Raw genomic sequence first — 18,177 nt, 5'->3', positions numbered from 1 at the left:
CAAGAGAACACACAGATAGTGTCAATTTTTCCTATAAAACGGTAAAACTTTGATATGACTGTTGAATAAAAAAATATAGAAGAACATAAAGAGTTTGTAAGGCAGCTCTGTTTTGACTAGCCCATTCTTTCTTTCTTATTCTTTTTGATTTCATATTTTTGAATTATCTGGAATTTCTAGAATTTTCTTTGTCCATGATGTAATGTATACAGCCACTCTTGCTAGCTTGCTTACTCAGTCACTTCTGTATAAGAGAGTTCTTTCTCTAGCAAAAGCAACAAAGAAGACAAAGAAGTAATCTTCTTTATTATGAGGCACAAGAGTGGGGTTTTTAAATCATACATTAAAATTGATATCAAATGCTTCAGTCAGTGGTTATAAACAATTACAAAGAACCTTCTTTTTTTAAGCATATGTTCTTTAGCTAACTCCATGCAAATGCCCCATGTGCCTTTTTTAGAACCCCAGAAAAATTCCTTCAAGTCAGACGTTGGATTTTACAGAAGCATAACACTTTCTAATTGCCTCCTAGCCACACATATCTGAAGTACACACACACACAGAGACAAACAGAGTGGCCTTAGGACACACTAGTTTCTAATGTCCTTATTCAGGTATGACCCAATCACCTTAAAATGACTGGGGGATATTTTTTCCCTGACTCTAGCATCATAGAATACATAGGTTCAAATTCTGCTGTGAGACAAGGAAAAGTGCTGTAGTTCTTTTCCATGCCAATGTATTTTATCAAAAATATTTTTCTTCTAAACTTCTTTTCTTTTAACATTTTTTATTGAGTTACAGTCATTTTACAATGTTGTGTCACATTCCAGTGTAGAGCACAATTTTTCAGTTATACGTACTTATATTAATTGTCACTTTTTTTTTTTGCCGTGGGCTATCACAGGATCTTGTATATATTTCCCTGTGCTATTCAGTATAATCTTTTTTTTATCTATTCTACATTTTGAAATCCCAGTCTGTCCCTTCCCACCCCCTGCCCCCTTGGCAACCACAAGTTTGTATTCTATGTCTATGAGTCTGTTTCTGTTTTGTATTTATGTTCTTTTTTATTTTTAGATTCGATTCCACATATTAGCGATCTCATATGGCATTTTGCTTTCTCTTTCTGGCTTACTTCACTTAGAATGACATTCTCCAGGAACATCCATGTTGCTGCAAATGGTGTTATGTTGTTGGTTTTTTATGGCTGAATAGTATTCCATTGTGTAAACATACCCAACAGCCTAAACGTTCATCAACAGATGACTGGAGAACTCTTTTAAAAGTCTCACACACGTTGGAATTCTCTAGCCCTTCCCAGTGAACATGCCATAGTACCAAAAGCCCTTAAAATGGCCTTCCAGTGACTTGACTCTTTCTTATAAGTCAGCCTTTGCTTCAAGCCCCACATAAAAGGCAAACTTAAATTTAATCAAGCAAATCTTTTTTTTTTTAATAAAAATACTGTCTATTATATTTCCAGCTCTGATTTAGGTACTGAAGATATAATGATAAATGCAATTTTATTGTTTTCAGGTAGCCTACAGTAAGGAGCACCTGGCAAGCACACAATAATTGAATGATACCCAGTGACAAATGCTAATAGGAGTTAGAACAATATTCATACCAGGGGTTCTTAATCCTCTTTGGGTTTTGGACCCTTTTGAGGACATGATGATTTGTATTGGTTATCTGTTGCTGTAAACAAATATTTGCCTGAATGCTTAGCAGCTTAAAACAAGAAAATTTTGTTTTTTTCACACAATTGCTAGAGGTTCAAGAATCTGAAAGTGGCTTGGCTGGATGGTTCTAGCTTAGGGTCTCTGATGAAGTTGCAGTCAAGCTGTCTGTTGGGGCTGCTGTCAGCTGAAAGGCTTGACTGGGGCTGGAGGAAACGTTTCCAAAATCGCTCACAGTACATGGCTACTGAAAGGAGGCTTCAGGGAGCTTCCTATAGGCTGTGGCAGAAAAAGTCAATTCTCAGTCACATGGACCTCTTCTTAGTAGTTGATCATGTCATAGCAGTTGACTGTCCTCAGAACAAGTGATTCCTGAAAAAGACAAAGGAGATTATATAATTTAATACATCAACTATACCTCAATAATAATTTAAACAAAGACAGAGGAGAAAGCCATAATGCTCTCTTTATGACCTATGATCAAAAGTGACATGCCATTTCTTATGCAGTATTCTATTGGTCACACAGATCAACGTTCATAAAATGTAGAAAGGAAATTACACAAGGGCATGGTACCAGGAGGCAGGGGTCTTTGGAGCCATCTTTAGAGTTGACCACCACTTACTCCATGGACCTGTTCCCAGAGAAATGCACCACAGATGCAGGGCTGAGAAACCCGGTACCAACAGAAGGCCAAATCCATAACTGTGCCTGAAGAAGCCCAAAAGTCTTCCCAAGAGATGAGTTTAATCACAGCCTTGCAGAAAGAGTGATGATTTCATTGGTGAGCGGAGTAGAAGCAGATGGACAAGCAGACACATCAGGCAGATTAAACAGGAATATCACACATACATTTAAAAAAAAAAAGTCATCTTGTGTTTGGGAAACCAGAAGAAGACTAATGTGGCCAAAGCATCAGAAGAGAGAGATCTAAGCCTGCACCAGATCACAGGAGACTTTAGAAGCCATGCTGAGGAGGGCGACTTTGACGGTTCACTGTAGAGAACCTGTGAAGTCATAGAAAAACTGACTGATTTATAAAACCCAACTTATATCTTACGAAGATTTTTCTGGCCATAATGAGGAGATGAAAAACAGAGCAATCAGTTGGGAAGCTCTTTAACTTGCATGGAGACAAGACACAATAAAACATGAGTAGGGGCAGGAACAGTGGAAACGGGAAGGGAGATCAATTCCAAGGGTTTGTTGGGAGGTTAAAGTGTATACGAATTGGCAACCAATTGATGTTGGGAGATGCGAGGAAAGACAACATGAATGAAGCTTAGGGGCTTTGGACAGCTGGGGAAGTGAGAACCAGAAGAGGCTATAACTGGGGAGAAGATACATCACCAGTACAAGTTTGAGATCTCTTAAGGATTTTCCAATATATGTTCACTAGGAATACTATCCATGTGAAAATTTCAAAAGGTAAGTTTCTGGGGATAAATTGGTTTAAAAGATACTGTGAATCCTATGCCATTGGAGATTTACAATGCACATCAATATATTAAAGATCAAAGATTTTGTTGTGTTTTTGCAGTAAAGAGACCTATATATTTTCAAGGTAATTTTCCCAAACATACTTAACAGTAGAACCTTCCTTTTGCTCAGCCTCTGTTAGCATAATACAAACCTAGCCTTCTGCGTAACAATGAAGACTTTGTCACAATTTACCGTTCCCCTAACTCATCACTAAATGTTCATCAAAAATTGCCAAAAGGACACTGCAGGGAAGTAATTAACAATTTTTTTAGCTTCACATTCATCAGAGTCAAGTCTTCAGGAACTAATTTTGATTTGAATTTACAAAGAGAATCAAATTGATGTTTATTCTTTTAGCTGTTTCAGTATGTCCAGTTCCCTCTCTTAGGATGGATATATAATAAGGTTTTTAAAACCATTCCAAAAACTTTTTTGCAACTTGGGGAAAAAGAATGTATTCCAGCTGAAATTTTTACCTGGCTTTTAGTCTGATACAATGGTTATCTGTTGCCATATTACAAATGCTGGTCCCCAGAGCACTGCTTCGTGTTGAGGTTTTGAAATGGAAAAGACATCATGGCCCTGATGACAAGTGACGCTTCAGCCAATGTTTTTCAAGTGAGCACTGCTTCTGAGAGCCCGACAACAGGCTGACATCCTGGGGCTTCACTGGGTTCTGAATCCCCATCTGTAAACTGAGGAGAATTTTTAACGAAGCCAACTGCAAAGCTGGAAATCCACAATGGCTCCTGAAGCTACACAGAAGGTGTTTCTTCTCTCATAAATAAATGCAAACACTTCAAACGACCCAAGGGAAAATAATTTGCTTGCAATTTATAGTGGTTTTAAGCTTTGAGTTTCAGATTATAGCACCAAAGAGTGCAGCATGTTCCCTGGAGAAGCAAGGATACAGTGTTTGGGAGGTACAGCTCTGGAGGATGGCTTGAGCTGGGTGAATTCTAATTCTGCTCTTTATTGCTCTGAAACTGAGCAAGTTACATAAACTTCCTTGTTTTCTAACTTATAAAATGGAGGGAATAATGTCTAGCTCTAGGGTTCTGTGAAAATTAAAGGAATAACTCATAGAAGCCTTCAGTTCATATGAGCTATTGTTATCAGCAAAAAGGAGGTTTTCCACTTATAATTTGGATCAACTCTAATATAAAAACAAAAACAAAAAACAGCCCATAGATTTTACAGTGCTAATAAAATAATGACAATATCTTAGATTCAAGTAGTGCTTTAGAGCGTGGGAGCCCTTCCACATCCCTAAGCCCATCTGATGAGAAGGCACACTTCTCAATAGAACCAACCATGCTAGCGAAGCTGTGTCCAGCCACTGGTGAGAAAAAAAAAAAAGCACAGTGAGCCAGGCAAGCTCAGGACCGACAGCCATTAGTGAGAAATAACAGATGGTGTCTCATTTCTTGCTATAGGCAAAGAGCCAAATGACATGACTAAATAGAAAGACGGCCCCATAGGACTGCATTTGGGCTCCTACTGAGCACGGAGCCTGAAAGCCAGGGACATTTTTAATAACCTTTCTTTGACAAGCTAAAGCCATTTAATGTCTAAACCTGTCATACACATCCAGCCAGGAGAATAGGCCTCCTGAGTAAACCCGACAGCACACGAGCAGTCTCACCTCTGTGAAAAAATAAAAATCGCGCGCACGTACCAAAAAAAATTATACAGCAAGGTCTCCAAATACGAACTTTCCATTTAAATAAAAACAATCACTGTCCCTCTCAGTGGCAACCTTCTAGACCTATTCCTCATTCTGCCCTGGATGAGAAGTTGGGTTTCAGTTCAGTCATTATTTAATTAAAACAACAGAGGACACATGTCTACTTTAGCTGAAATTTCAGTTGAGTTTAATTAGAAGGAAATGCATGGTAAATTATTATGTGTTGAAAGTTTATACCCAAAAAAAGAAAGAAAGGGAACTCATGATTGTTTAGATATTGGATTTCACTTTCTCATCAGTACAAATGAAACAGTGATTGCTTCTTTTTTAATAGTTTTTGCACTTCATGAAAAAAATCAGTAATCAACATGATTAAAAATCTTTATTATCCTGTCTATTGTTATAATATTGAGCAATGGTGCACCAGTGGTTCTGCAAAAAAAAAAAAAAAAAAAAAAACTTTCACTGCAGCAAATTTATCTAATGAATTGTATTTGTTTTCCAGCAAGTCAGCTAGTAAGAGCATTAGTGTGGACATGAATTTGATTTCCCCTAGAGTCCATGGCTTCCTCTTGCCCCAGCTGTTTCATTTTCTTCTCATCACCAAATCATTTTATTACAATAGCTCTCCATCCCTTACTTCCCTATAGCTTTATATGAACGCATGCACAGCCGAGATATCTTCATGCCGAGTATGGGTTTAAGGTTTACATTTAAATCCCACCTTACATGTATATTTGTTAGGGGAGGGAGGCTGATAGAGAAAAAAAAAATATTTTTAAAATATCATTTTACCATTACTCAGCTATATTATGGGAAAACTAATGTGAATGGAAAATAAAAATGGAGTCGACGTTGCAGGGAGAACGCACTGAAACCGAGCTGAGAGGCCATTGGGGAAGTGTGACTTATGCACGTCTCAGCCTGGAGGGAATCTGAACTTTGAGCACTTCTTGTATTAATGTAGGCATCCAGAACACCTTCCCAATGTTCCAGAAACTCAAGATACTTACCGGACCCTTATTTAGAACAACTCACGACAGTCGTTCCTTAAGGACACACATTTCCTTTCCCACAACAGTGTACAGCCTCATGGCTTTTGCCTTTATAAGCCCCTGACTCGTTCTCTTCTTCAGAACATTCTCAGTATTGCCTGAATCTGAGTCTGTCAAATTGCAGTTCCAAAGACCCCAAATAGAGCACTTTGTTCTTTGCAATCTTGATACTGATTTTTGTTCAACACTCATCTACAAAGGGCTGCAAAGGGGATAAAAAAATCACCTTAGTAAAAATAGTCATAATGATTTCTGTATAGTTCTACAGATTAATGGAATTAAACCTAAATAAAAGATACACTCACTGCTATTTCTAGGAAGACCCAACATAATTGTACAGATTTTTCCTTTTAAATCCCTCAAGTCTAAAGCATTACTTCAAGGGGGAAGATACAGCTCAGTGATATAGTGAATGCGTGCCTGGCAAGCACAAGGTCCTGGGTGCAATCCCCAGTACCTCTAGGAAAATAAGTAAGTAAGTAAACCTAATTATACCCCCAAGACAAAAACAATAATAAAATATTTAAAAAGCATTATTTCAGACTTTAGAAATATATGGCTTTTTGGAAATTTAATAACTGTAAATTTCATGAAAGGGGCACTTTTTTCTTGTTTACCACTGTATTTCCGTGGCACTCATGCAATGGTAGGTGTTCACTGACTACTTGTTGAATATATTATACATAATTAGCAGCAAAAATTGAGTTGTACTATATAAGCACAGTGAAACAATTAAAGCAAGACAAAAACACTTTATCCTGGCCATACCAGAATGAGTATTCAGTTAAAAAATTTAAAAAGTGGGTCCTAGTGATGGACAGGGAAAATATTCAAGCTCATTTGATCAGTAAAATTTCCTAAAACCTGGCCTTTGCCTTCATTCTTCCTAATTCTTTCCTTTAGACGATGCCTAGGGTGGTTTTCCACTCTCCTGCATAACTCAGGACATCCATGGTTATCTTGGTACCCTACCTCATCATGCCCACTCCTCCTACTCTGATGAATCAGATTCTCATTCTGTTGCTACCACTCCTTTCTGCTGTAAGCACTCCTGATGATTGTGTTTACATTGCTGCTTTGGGTGGAGGCCACACTGTCAATCCTCAGAACGTGAGTGATGAGCAAATGCATGAGTTGCTTTTGTAGTCAGAAATACAAACGGTATTTTTTTTAAAGAAAGTATTGACATTGTGAATCTTGAAAAAGCAATTGCTGAAGAGCTTACAACTAAACTGGAATATGTATACTGGGCTGATTTCTCTGTGCATGAAAATAAATATTGCAATATTAACTTAAAACATGCTATTCCAGCAAGGTACAATAACACATCACATTTCAAGGAGTTTGGAGACATACATGGCCTCTCAATACTGAAAGTCTGGTTGAGGGGGAGTCTTCTCATATCAACCTTTTATTTTTTTAATTGAAATGTAGTTGGTTTACAATGTTGTGTTAATTTCTAGTGTACAGCACAGGGATTCGCTTGTTACCCCAAAAGGTAAAGACCCCGTTTCTTGTCATACCTGAAAGACAAGTTTACAGTCGGGAGATGGCGCGTTTTGTAGCAAAAGATTTTAAAAGATTTATTTAAAAAAAGGAAAAGTACACCTCCAAGAACATACTTTTTCCAAGGGAGGAAAAGTAGGGGGTTTAGTCTCCCTTTTCTCTTACACCCTCACTTGGAGGTGGTCTCTTGATTGATTGACAGCTTTTGTCCCTGGAAAGCTTAGTCATGTTTGGCCCCTTTGCGCATGTCCTTAACCACGGTGTACACGGAAAAACCCATGGGGGTGGGCCCTAAACCTCAATGTTAATTATAATACAATGAACACTGGGTGTGTCTGGTTAAGTCCTTTCTGCTACCTGGCAGTTGTGGCTGTTGGGTTTCAACTGGTTTCTTGCTGGCACTCATTTAGAGGAAGTGAAGTCCCTTAATGCTGGAGGAAGGCATAACACCAACTTCCAGACCATCCTCCCTCTCCTCCACCTGTCTTACCGGTGCCCCCACTTATCTAACACAGTTTTCTATATATGTATTATATATATTATATATATATAAATATATAATAGATGTATATTCCTTTTTATATTTTTGAAGTTTAGGCTATTACAAGTTATGGTCCCTGTTATGTTATGTTCCAAGTTCCTCTGCAGTAGGACCTTGCTGTTTATCCAGGTCTGTGAAGATTCACCCTGCATTTCCAATTGCACAAGACCTTCTGTCGGAGCTCAGCAGGTATTCTGTGAGAACTGCTCCACATGTGGACGCACTTTTGTTGTATTCATGGGGGAGGGGGAGCTCCATGTCCTTCTCTTCCACCATCTTGAAGCCAGCTCCATCCATATCAACTTTCTGTGTCCACTGCTCAGCACTAAGGATTACTTTATTTAAAATAACATAGCAAACAGTAAACATAAAAATAAATACTTCTCCTTTGTCCCTTTTCTGACGTTCAAAATCTTAGTTATTCTCTAGGCTTCTTTCAATCCTTTATGTCAAAATATACTTCTCTGATGGGCCCCCTAGTGTGTGAATATATTGCTTATCACGATCTAACCTGAATTGCAGTCATGCTTTCCCTCCCGTTAGATTTCAAGGCAGGCGAGGCCTATGCATATTCATCTTTGTATCTCTTGGTTTAGCACAATGCCCAGTCACAGTGCCTAACAAGGTGGGTGTATTGAGAGTCAAACCAGAACCAGTGTTGTTTTTTCTAGGCTACGGAGGGATTCGAAGGCTGGAATACGTACAGCAGACCCCTCCAGTGTCTGTTTAAATAGATCAGGCTTACACATCGATTTTTCTAACTCGCTATTTCTATATGGAGTGTAACAGCATTGCTATGACTGGTAAACCTTATATAGAATCATCACTATGTACATTTTAAATATCTCCCAACTTCATTTGTCAACTATACCTCAGTCAAGTTGGAAAAAATGTTTTAAAATAAGACCGATAGTTTTAAAAAGGAAAAATTGTTTTTTATTCATGGAAGATAGTATTTTATCTTCTGACTTTGCCTAATATCTCTCTGGAGAAGAGCTCAAATCTATTTTATCAGCTTGGATTAAAGCTGAGTGATACCTTAATATAATAATGCAAAAATTAATTATGATAAAACCGTATGGATATGTGTGCTGTTTTATAATAGCAGAGCTAATTTATATCTATTCTTCAGCATAGCCTTCAAACTTCTTTTATTTGGTTAAGTAAATGTTTGAGGCCTCACTCTGCCCGGCACTGTATCAAGGGCTGGGGATATCAGTGTGAACCAGGAGGCGAGATGTCTGCCCTCACAGAGTCTGCGACTCAGTGGGTAGAACAGAAGGAATGTGGATTAATAACAAATCGCCACAAAAGAGCAAATAAAATGCTACAGTTTTGGAACTTCAGCAGAATGCTAAAGGAGAAAATGTAAGCGCCTTTAATTTAAAAAACAAGAATATTTATACTGGTTTCTAATGAAAGAATCCTTATGGAAAATAGCCATTTTCTGTTAACATTTAGATTGACTAAGCTCAGCTTTAAATTGTTCTGACATTACAGGCACCTCCGCTTATGTCCCTTAAGATCTTATGTTAAAAACGGGGAAAATCCAAACTTGTATTAATGATTAAATAAAATAATGTGTATAAAGCATCTAACATAGTTCCTGGAGTAGAGTAAAAGCAGTTCTCATTGGCTGTCTATGTGGCAAGCCTTCTCCCAGGTGCATTAATAATGTCATTTTTCTTTCATTCTTACAACTGCCCAATTAGGTGCCCAAGTATATGCCTACCTTTGCTATGACACCCTTCCCCTCACTATCTCCTTAGCACTTAACATAGCCCACATATTCCTAGATATTCAAATTGCTCTGTCCGGATGTTTCAAGGAGCTGTGGATCTGACTGTCATACTTGTCATGCTGTCCTCTGCAATGTATCTTCCTTCTGGATATCCTCCACCCTTGCTGTACTCCCTCCAGCTCTGTTATCTTTCTTCCAACCCTCAGTACACCTCAATCTCTCTTTTATTTCTTATAACTTGTAGCTCTCCCTCTTTTGACATTAACTCTGTTACCCCTTCCCTATAACTAATGTTAGGACACAAAGTTTGGTGATCAGAGTACTATTGGAATCTAGAAGAGTATCACAGGGGTTAATAGGAACAATTTTTGGATTCAGATAAATACAAGTTCACATCTCAGCTCCTTGCACACCTTCCTTAAATTCTCTTGCTTCAGCCTCTTTACCTGCAAAATGAAGATAATATAGTTATTGTGAGGCTTAAATTAGGTAATGCTTCTAAGTATTTCACATATGACTAGTACGTAGTTAAGTGCTCAATAAATGGTGCTTCCGGTAAATATCATTATTCAGATGCTTTTAATGAACTAGCATGATAAGTTTCTTAATAATAAAAAAGTATTAAATAAAAATAACATGCAATGTGGATAAAATAATGACAGGTTTTGCAGAATATTTAAATAAGACATGCAACCAATTACAGATCTCTTACACTACATTTTTGTAACTCTGAACTTGGCCCAGATCTGCAAACTTTTCTCACGTTGGTAGTCAGCAATAGTTCACAAGCTATTTTTCAAGGTTATGGGGAGGAGATTGGAAAGTAGGATAGCAAGCCTCCTGTGGCCTCCAGTGACACTCATTTCATCATATTCTCACCCTTAGACAGTTGTCTTGCATACAGAACCACAGCTGGTATATGTGGTCAGTAGAATACAACAGATGTCATTGGGAGGGACTTGCAAGGCTAGGTCATAAAGAGGACAGCTTCTTCCTTGGTCCCTCGGAATTCTCCCTCCCGCCATGCTGTGAGGACACTTGAGCAGCCCTGTGGAAATGCCTGCAAGGATAGAAAATGAAGCGTCCTGCCAACAGCCAGTGCTAACTTGCCAGGCAATAAATCCACTTTGAAGTGGATCCTCCAAATATTAAACCTTCAAATCCTGTAGCCCCAGCATAGACACCTAACTATAATCTTATAACAGACCTTTAGCTAGAACTGACCAACTGAGGTGTTCCCCAATACACCATCCACAGAAACTGCAAGATAAATAAATGATTATTATTATTGCTTTAAGGTACTTAGTAGGGTGATGTGCTATTACATCACAGATAACCCAATACAGACGAAGGGGACTGATCCCAGCCATAGTCTCTTACTTCAGTCTTTGTGTTTCTAAATACTTTCTGCCAGAAGAACCTCCATTTCTTATAAGATCTTTGGCCTCTTAGTCCAGGATACTCAGGTATTTTACAATATTTCTAATTAATCTTAATCCAGCTTTCTTCTGGATCTAGCAGCTAAAACTTCTAAGTCATTTTGATTCTTAGCTCTGTTAGTCTTTGTATTTACACTAATGAGGTGTATTAAAGTTTTAGCATCATATTCTGTCCGTAACCTCTTCACTACCCAAACTTCATGAGCTATTATTTGCATGAAACATATCTCACCAGCCATCATTTTAATCAGAGTGTCTCTTGTGAGCACATTAAATTAGGTAAAAGAGAGGGATATATTATTCCAGGGATTTCACATGTTTGAGTTGTGGTTATTTTTCCATTCCTTAAGGCCATGAGTTCCCCAGCATGGGCTGGGCAGAACTCTGTGCTTATATGTTATTCTCAAAGATTTCCTGCTTGTTTATTTTAGATAATATCAATAATCCTCTTAGAAGGAATCGTGCAGCAGCTTCCCACATACACCTTGAATGGCTGGGATGTTCAAAGGCTGAAAGTTCCTGGAACAGTCAATTAAAATGCCCTAAGAGTTCTTTAATCACTAAATTTTACCCAGCTGATAATAAGTAGTCAGTATGGTACAGAGGAAAACCACAGGAGACAAACTATTAGAGTCCCGTGTGACTCTTTGTAGGTTGATTAACCTCTCTCAGCTTCAATTCCTCATCAGGAAAATAACACCTTCAGTGCAGGTTTGTAATGAGGACAAGATTTCAGGTTAGTCCCAGATACTCCACAAATGAATGGCAGCAATTATTAAAGGGGCTCTTCCCATGACTCAGAGCAGTGCACATTTCCCATTAACTGCCCCGCCACATGCAAAGCTTTTACCTTTCATTCTTTTTAGAGTGATAAAGTCTTTTAGAAAATGCAAATTGATTGTTTCAATTAAAATGTTGGGAATCCCAGGTAAGGCACCTGTAGTGGTCCTAAATTGAGGTCTCTATCAAGCAATTTAGAAGGTTATTTACATGTTATCAGACTCCTTAAAGAGTCCATAAAATTATGTGATATATCCTTCAGCTAAATGCTCTACGTTTGGTAAAATCAGTAGAGCTTTCTGGTTAAAAGCATGTGTGATAGAGTTTGACTTCCTAGCCTCAAATCCCAGCTTGGCTGGTTACAAGCTTCATGGTATGTCGCTCAACATCTCTGAAACTCAACTATGTGTGTGTGTGTGTGAAATGAAGATAATGATCGTACCTGCTTCACAGGGTTTTAAGGGGATTAAATATGATAATACATTATTAATGACTCAGCTTATTTCCCCACACAAAGAAAAACTCCATAAATCTTAACCATTTAAGTCCCAAGAGATTTAATGCTGTGAGAGCAGTGAACACTTATGTCACCTTAACAATTTACCTGGCTCACTTTTTCACAAGTAAAAAGCGTAAGTTTTCCTTTTCCCCTTCTCATTAGATGAAGACCTTCCCAAAAGATCCCTGTACAGCATAGGGTACTGAAATGTTTTATGGTGCAATTTAAGAAACCATATTGAGTCCATTTATAGCCCACACTGAGGTATACTTAAACCAAAGAAATGTCTATCATTCCATCGTACTATTCTTTTGAAAGAAGCTAAAACCAGATAGTTAATTAGATACAAGTTTCTGAAAGTTATTGAAAATCTGTTCCTATCAAATGTCTTCAAATGATATACGTCTTCACCTTTGATGACACTGTGCTCTGGGAGTTTGCTCCAGATGGTCTCTGAAGTTGATGTGTTACAATTTATAGATTAGTAGACATATCTCAAAGCATTTCCATCCATAGTTCCTGTGTTAAATGAATGAGAATTTGGTCAAGTTTCTGGATATTTTCGTGAGTCAGATTCCATCAGAGAAACCCTGGTGTCCTCACTCAAAGCACACAAAGCTTCCAAGGGTGAGTTATGCATCCTGTGTGGAAGGCAGTTTATAACATTCACCAACCCTCTCCTCTGCAAAACTGTAACTAAACCGATGTTGGCAATTGGCTATGGCTTTTCTGAATAAATACATAATTATACAATTAGCACTGCTTATCTCCAGCTTCATAAGCAGAACTTCCTCAAACTGATGGAAGAACTGAGACAATGGGAGACAAATGTTTTCCTATTTTTTCATTCCATAATTTATGACTAGACCTTTCATTTGTGATTCAGAGAAGAAACTAGGAAGAGATAGGAAGAGAGGCACCACTTTAATCAGACAAGTCTCTTAAGTGTTTCTATTTGTAAACTCTTATAATCTTAGAAAAATCAAAGCAAAACAAAAAACCATAATCCCACTACCTATCAAACCCACATAACTTTTGTTCACATTTTTAAAAACAAAAATAATGCATGCACATGGCTTAGAATTTCATAGGATATATATATATAATATGTGTGTATATATACACATTCTTACATATATGTATATATGCATATGTATATATATACAAACATGCATATATACATATTCTAAGAGCATAAATTATTATGCTCTTAAGTGCATGTATTTTATATACCTGGGATTAAAGCTCAAATGCTTACAGAGGGTTGGTATGTAATTAAGGTGAGTCACCAATCAATAAATCTTAAACTGCTAAAGTTAGCGCAAAGTTCATATAGTTAGTCCCTCATCAAGAGATCTTATGTTGTATCATAAAGATTTTGGTTATTGATTTCTACAAGAGACTGTAGAATAGGAGCAACTTTTTCTGGGTACAAGGAATTATAAAACCAACAGCCATAATAGCTAGTATAAGAGGTAGTTTATTCTGTTTTAGTCACTGTGCTAGTGAGTTCACATTCAATCCTCAGAGCTCCTTAGGAAGTAGGTAGTATACTTTTTCTTATTTTACAAATGAGGCAACTCAGAGTTAAACAACTTGTCCAAAATCTGATTATCAGAACCAACGTCTGAAACCAGGTTGATTCAGCTACAAAATCTAAGCTCTTAAAAAATTGTTATAAGATCTGAACTCTCAAGACATAACAGATATCTCTCACTTTTCTACTCTGAGCTTGCACAGGCAATATACAATTTTTAGATAGATTGCTCAGATGAACACTTTATGATTCTCGTAAGTACCACAATATGAGGGGAATAATGGCCTGTTTTATAAATGAATTTTAAACATGTTTATGGATTATTTTTAAAGTTTGAATAATGTGAATGTTCTCGAAAAAATGTTAAGAATAATTTTTTTCTTCAACATTGACTCCAGATTTTTAAAATAATTTGGTTTTGTAAAAAATACCAATACTTTAGACTAAAAGTGACTGTATTTTAATTAATTAATTTTCTCCTACTCTCCAATTTTCTAGGAAATTAGCTATTCCAATTGTCAGTTGCCCTTTTTCTGAGATATGACTTTAAAAATTACTTCCATGGAAGCCTACAAATCACTTCCTTCTGAATCAAAGATGCTTTAAATGGGAGTCGAGGTTCAGGTTGGTGACTTTCAGCACCACAACATTGCCATCATCAAAGATTCAGTGACACTCCCACACTTACTAAGCCAACTCTCCATCAGAAAGAAAGTCCACCCAATGAAAACATCTCTTAACCTGAGAAACATAACTATTCTATTAGACGTTTAACAGAAGGATGAGTAATAATAAGGACAAAATCTAGAGATGGATTGGTCGAGAAAGCTGTGGACATCCAAACTCAACAATGGAGACTCAATGCTGGGAAAGATGGAATGTTCTTTTTTTTTTTCTGGCCAGAAATATTGTGCAGGAAAAATAATTACAGTTACGGGAAAAGCATAACCCTGGGAGAGAATTTTCCAAGGATTTAAGCCAAGATCTATAAGGTTACTATTGTTTTCTGTATAAATATGTGTTCTGTAAAATGGATCTAGGGTAATTTGATATGAAGACCTGATTCGTTAGCAACATCCAACAAATAATAGCTTTGACACAAACCCTCCCAGAGCATCAAATCATGAGGCACATTTTACTTGCTACATTGGCTCTCGCCAAAAGTGTCAAGTTATTAGTTTTGAAATTTTATAGACTGGTTTTAGTAGATTCAGTGTAGCCAAAGGATATAAGTTGGCATTGGAATATCCTCATGAGTGTTTCCACGGAAGCCCACCTGAGGATAATCCCAGAAACTGGGTATTAGAATTCATGTGCATAAGGATGCATGTATAAAACTTTCTGAGAAACTGAGAGCATCTAGCTAAGGATCCATTTATTCATTCTTTCAGGGGATATTTGTGAAGTGACTACTGTCTGCCAGCCAGTCCTTGTTCTGGGGCCCAGAGAGACAAACGGGAAATGAGAGACAAGACATCTGTGCTTGTAGAGATAGTATTCTAGTGGGAGGAGTTAGGTGATATGCAACTAAACAATAAATAAGATCATTATGACAGTGGAAATATGTACGAAAATAAAATAAAACAGAATGAGGCAAAAGAAAGTGACTGGTCTCAACCTACAGGTAGTTCATTTCTGAAAAACCAATTGCCGTGAAGGCTGTGCTGAGATCTAAATGTCAAGAAAGAGCCAGATATGCCAAAAGCAGGATGCATGCATGATGCTTACTTCCTTTGGATCCCCCTCTGGTTTTGTATTGGACTTCTACCATTTTTTTTCATGTAGCCAAGTATGACTATCTAGGGCTGAATCTTAAACTTTGCAATGCATGGACCTGGCCATTCTTTCTAATTCTCCTTCTTAGTATTTAGATGCATCCTTATAGCAAAGCTTCACATCCAGCAAGCCACATCAAAGAATCAGTTCTCCTAGACTCTTCGGGGCAGCATACATCCTAGAGTGTGACTGTCTGATTGTGTGAGTTGATAAAGTTTTAATTATATCCTTTTGGAAATATATTTTTGCCTTAGTATGATACTAACCTTATAATGAATATAATGTTGTATACAATATTGTACAGGTTTTCTAAAAGGCTGAGGAATGACAGATTGACTTGTAGAGCTAGAAGTGCACTTCAATTTTTCAAACACTGGAACACTGACGCCACTTTACCCAAGGGGATTGTAAATCCATTGGTTACTTCCTTCAACAGTCTGCATATGGTACAAAGAATCCTTAATCAAAGGGAAAATCAAAGTTTAATGGGAAAAAAATGAGGGCATGAATAATTTTCTTAATGAATTCAGTTCAGGTATTCACAGCTACACTATGTGTTTCAGAATTGTGGAGTAGGGGTGTTAGCCTGTCTAATACTGTGCCTTCTTATGGGAGAAAACAGATTCATGGCTCAGATTTGTGTCTTAAAATGTTATCCTGGCTTATCCAGCATTGCCAGTCATTATCATAGTTGCAATTCCTGCTCAAATAGTTATTAGAAAAATCACTAAATCATAAAAAGATTAACAGATGTTCCCAATGCCCAGAACTCATCATGGAACATATAATGAATAGAAGATATTTTCATTAATCATTTATACACTTTTCTATAATGGCTAAGGAAGTAGTAAACACAGAAATTGAAACATAGATCCTACTCCTGGTTTCTATAATTTTGTCACTGACATTTTCCGTAGTTTGCATTTTGGTACTAACACTTCCCAAGCTGTTTATTTTTGCCAAATATCTGAACTTTAACTTAATAATTTGACATTTTAACTTCCTTTATAGAAAATGAACTATGAAAACAATAATTGTATAAATATCATTTTTTAATCATTAAAGCATTCTTGGTTTTGTAGCAGGGTTCTCTAAGACTGGCGTGGACCATATCCTATTCTCTTGATTGACTCACTCAACATCTTTTTCAGTCTGCTTTTATAGTGCTTTCCTGTACACAGAGTCTGGAAAGGTGAAAATGGAATTTCCCACACTCCTTAAACCTAGGGTTCCAGACATGCTATTGATTCTAAGCAGGTGAACTCTAAGGAGAGAATCAAGGCTTCAAGCACTCATTTTACATGTGTAAATTGGCAGGTAAATCATGGATCTGAAGCCAGTCTTTCCTGTAAATTCCTTCTGACCTCCTTGTCGCTGATAAGCAATAATTTCCTCATGCAGTGGAAATAGTGGCTTCCTGACTGGATTGTGTAGGTGAGGTAATATGGCACCAGAGCCAGTAGCTGCTATGATGATTTCCTGACTTCCCAGTTTCTTTACTGTGGAAGGGATAGCAGTTCCCTATTCTTGCAGTTTATCCTGGGAGTCCTTCCTAGGGAACCAAGGCTGGAGCTTGCTCCTTGAGCCCTTCTAGTGATTTTATAAGCACCTAATATGCTGTTGAAAATCTCTCTCTGCTCAGAGGCCAGATAAGGGTAAGTTTTCAATTTGGGCTAAGACAAAAGATGGAGGCTCTGTTTAAGTCTGTGTGCACAAATTGAACTCAGTATTTCTGAACTTTTAAAGATTGAAAGCAGAGATTAAATTATAAAACTGGTAAGTGTTTAGGACTTTAAAGGTAGGAAAAGAAAATTTTCTTTCTACTAAATTATTTTTCCTTTTTTTTTTTAAACTGTAAGAGTGATCACTTTATAAGCCTCATGGTTAAGTTCCTACTCACTATCTTTGATTCAGCCCCTGATTATGGTGGTGTTAATCAAATGAAAGTACTTCAGACTGAGATGTCAAAAGTTCTACTTGAGAAAGGCTGTCATAATCCTGGGAGGGAGCTCTCAGTTGTCTTCCCATGGCAGGGAAAGTTCCTGCTCTTCCTAAATGGGAAAAAATATATATATATAATATATATATTAAGTGCACCCACGTGCTATATATTTTATATATATAATATATATATTAGAATGTCTGGTTTACAGATGCTGATTAGGCCTTATTTACTGATTGGACTAATGGCAGAGTTAAGTGCACCCACGTGCTGTGCTGCTGGATAGGTAAACTAAGCCTAATCTCTTCAGAACAGATTCACCTCACTCTTGGCTCCCCAGTTCCTCTCTGCATGGTGCACTACTGTCATTTCTTCCGGCTCAGAGACCAGCTAGGGGTAAGTCTTCCATTGTGCTAAGACAAAAGATGGAGACTCTATTTAGATCACAAATCTAAGCTGATTTTACAACCGAGCTTTATCAGAATGCTGCATCAAGTGATATCAGGCGCT

This window comes from Camelus dromedarius, chromosome 12, assembly GCF_036321535.1.
Source record: "Camelus dromedarius isolate mCamDro1 chromosome 12, mCamDro1.pat, whole genome shotgun sequence".
Classification (NCBI taxonomy): domain Eukaryota; kingdom Metazoa; phylum Chordata; class Mammalia; order Artiodactyla; family Camelidae; genus Camelus; species Camelus dromedarius.
The sequence above is the reverse complement of the archived record's forward strand: the minus strand, read 5'-3'. Positions refer to the sequence as shown.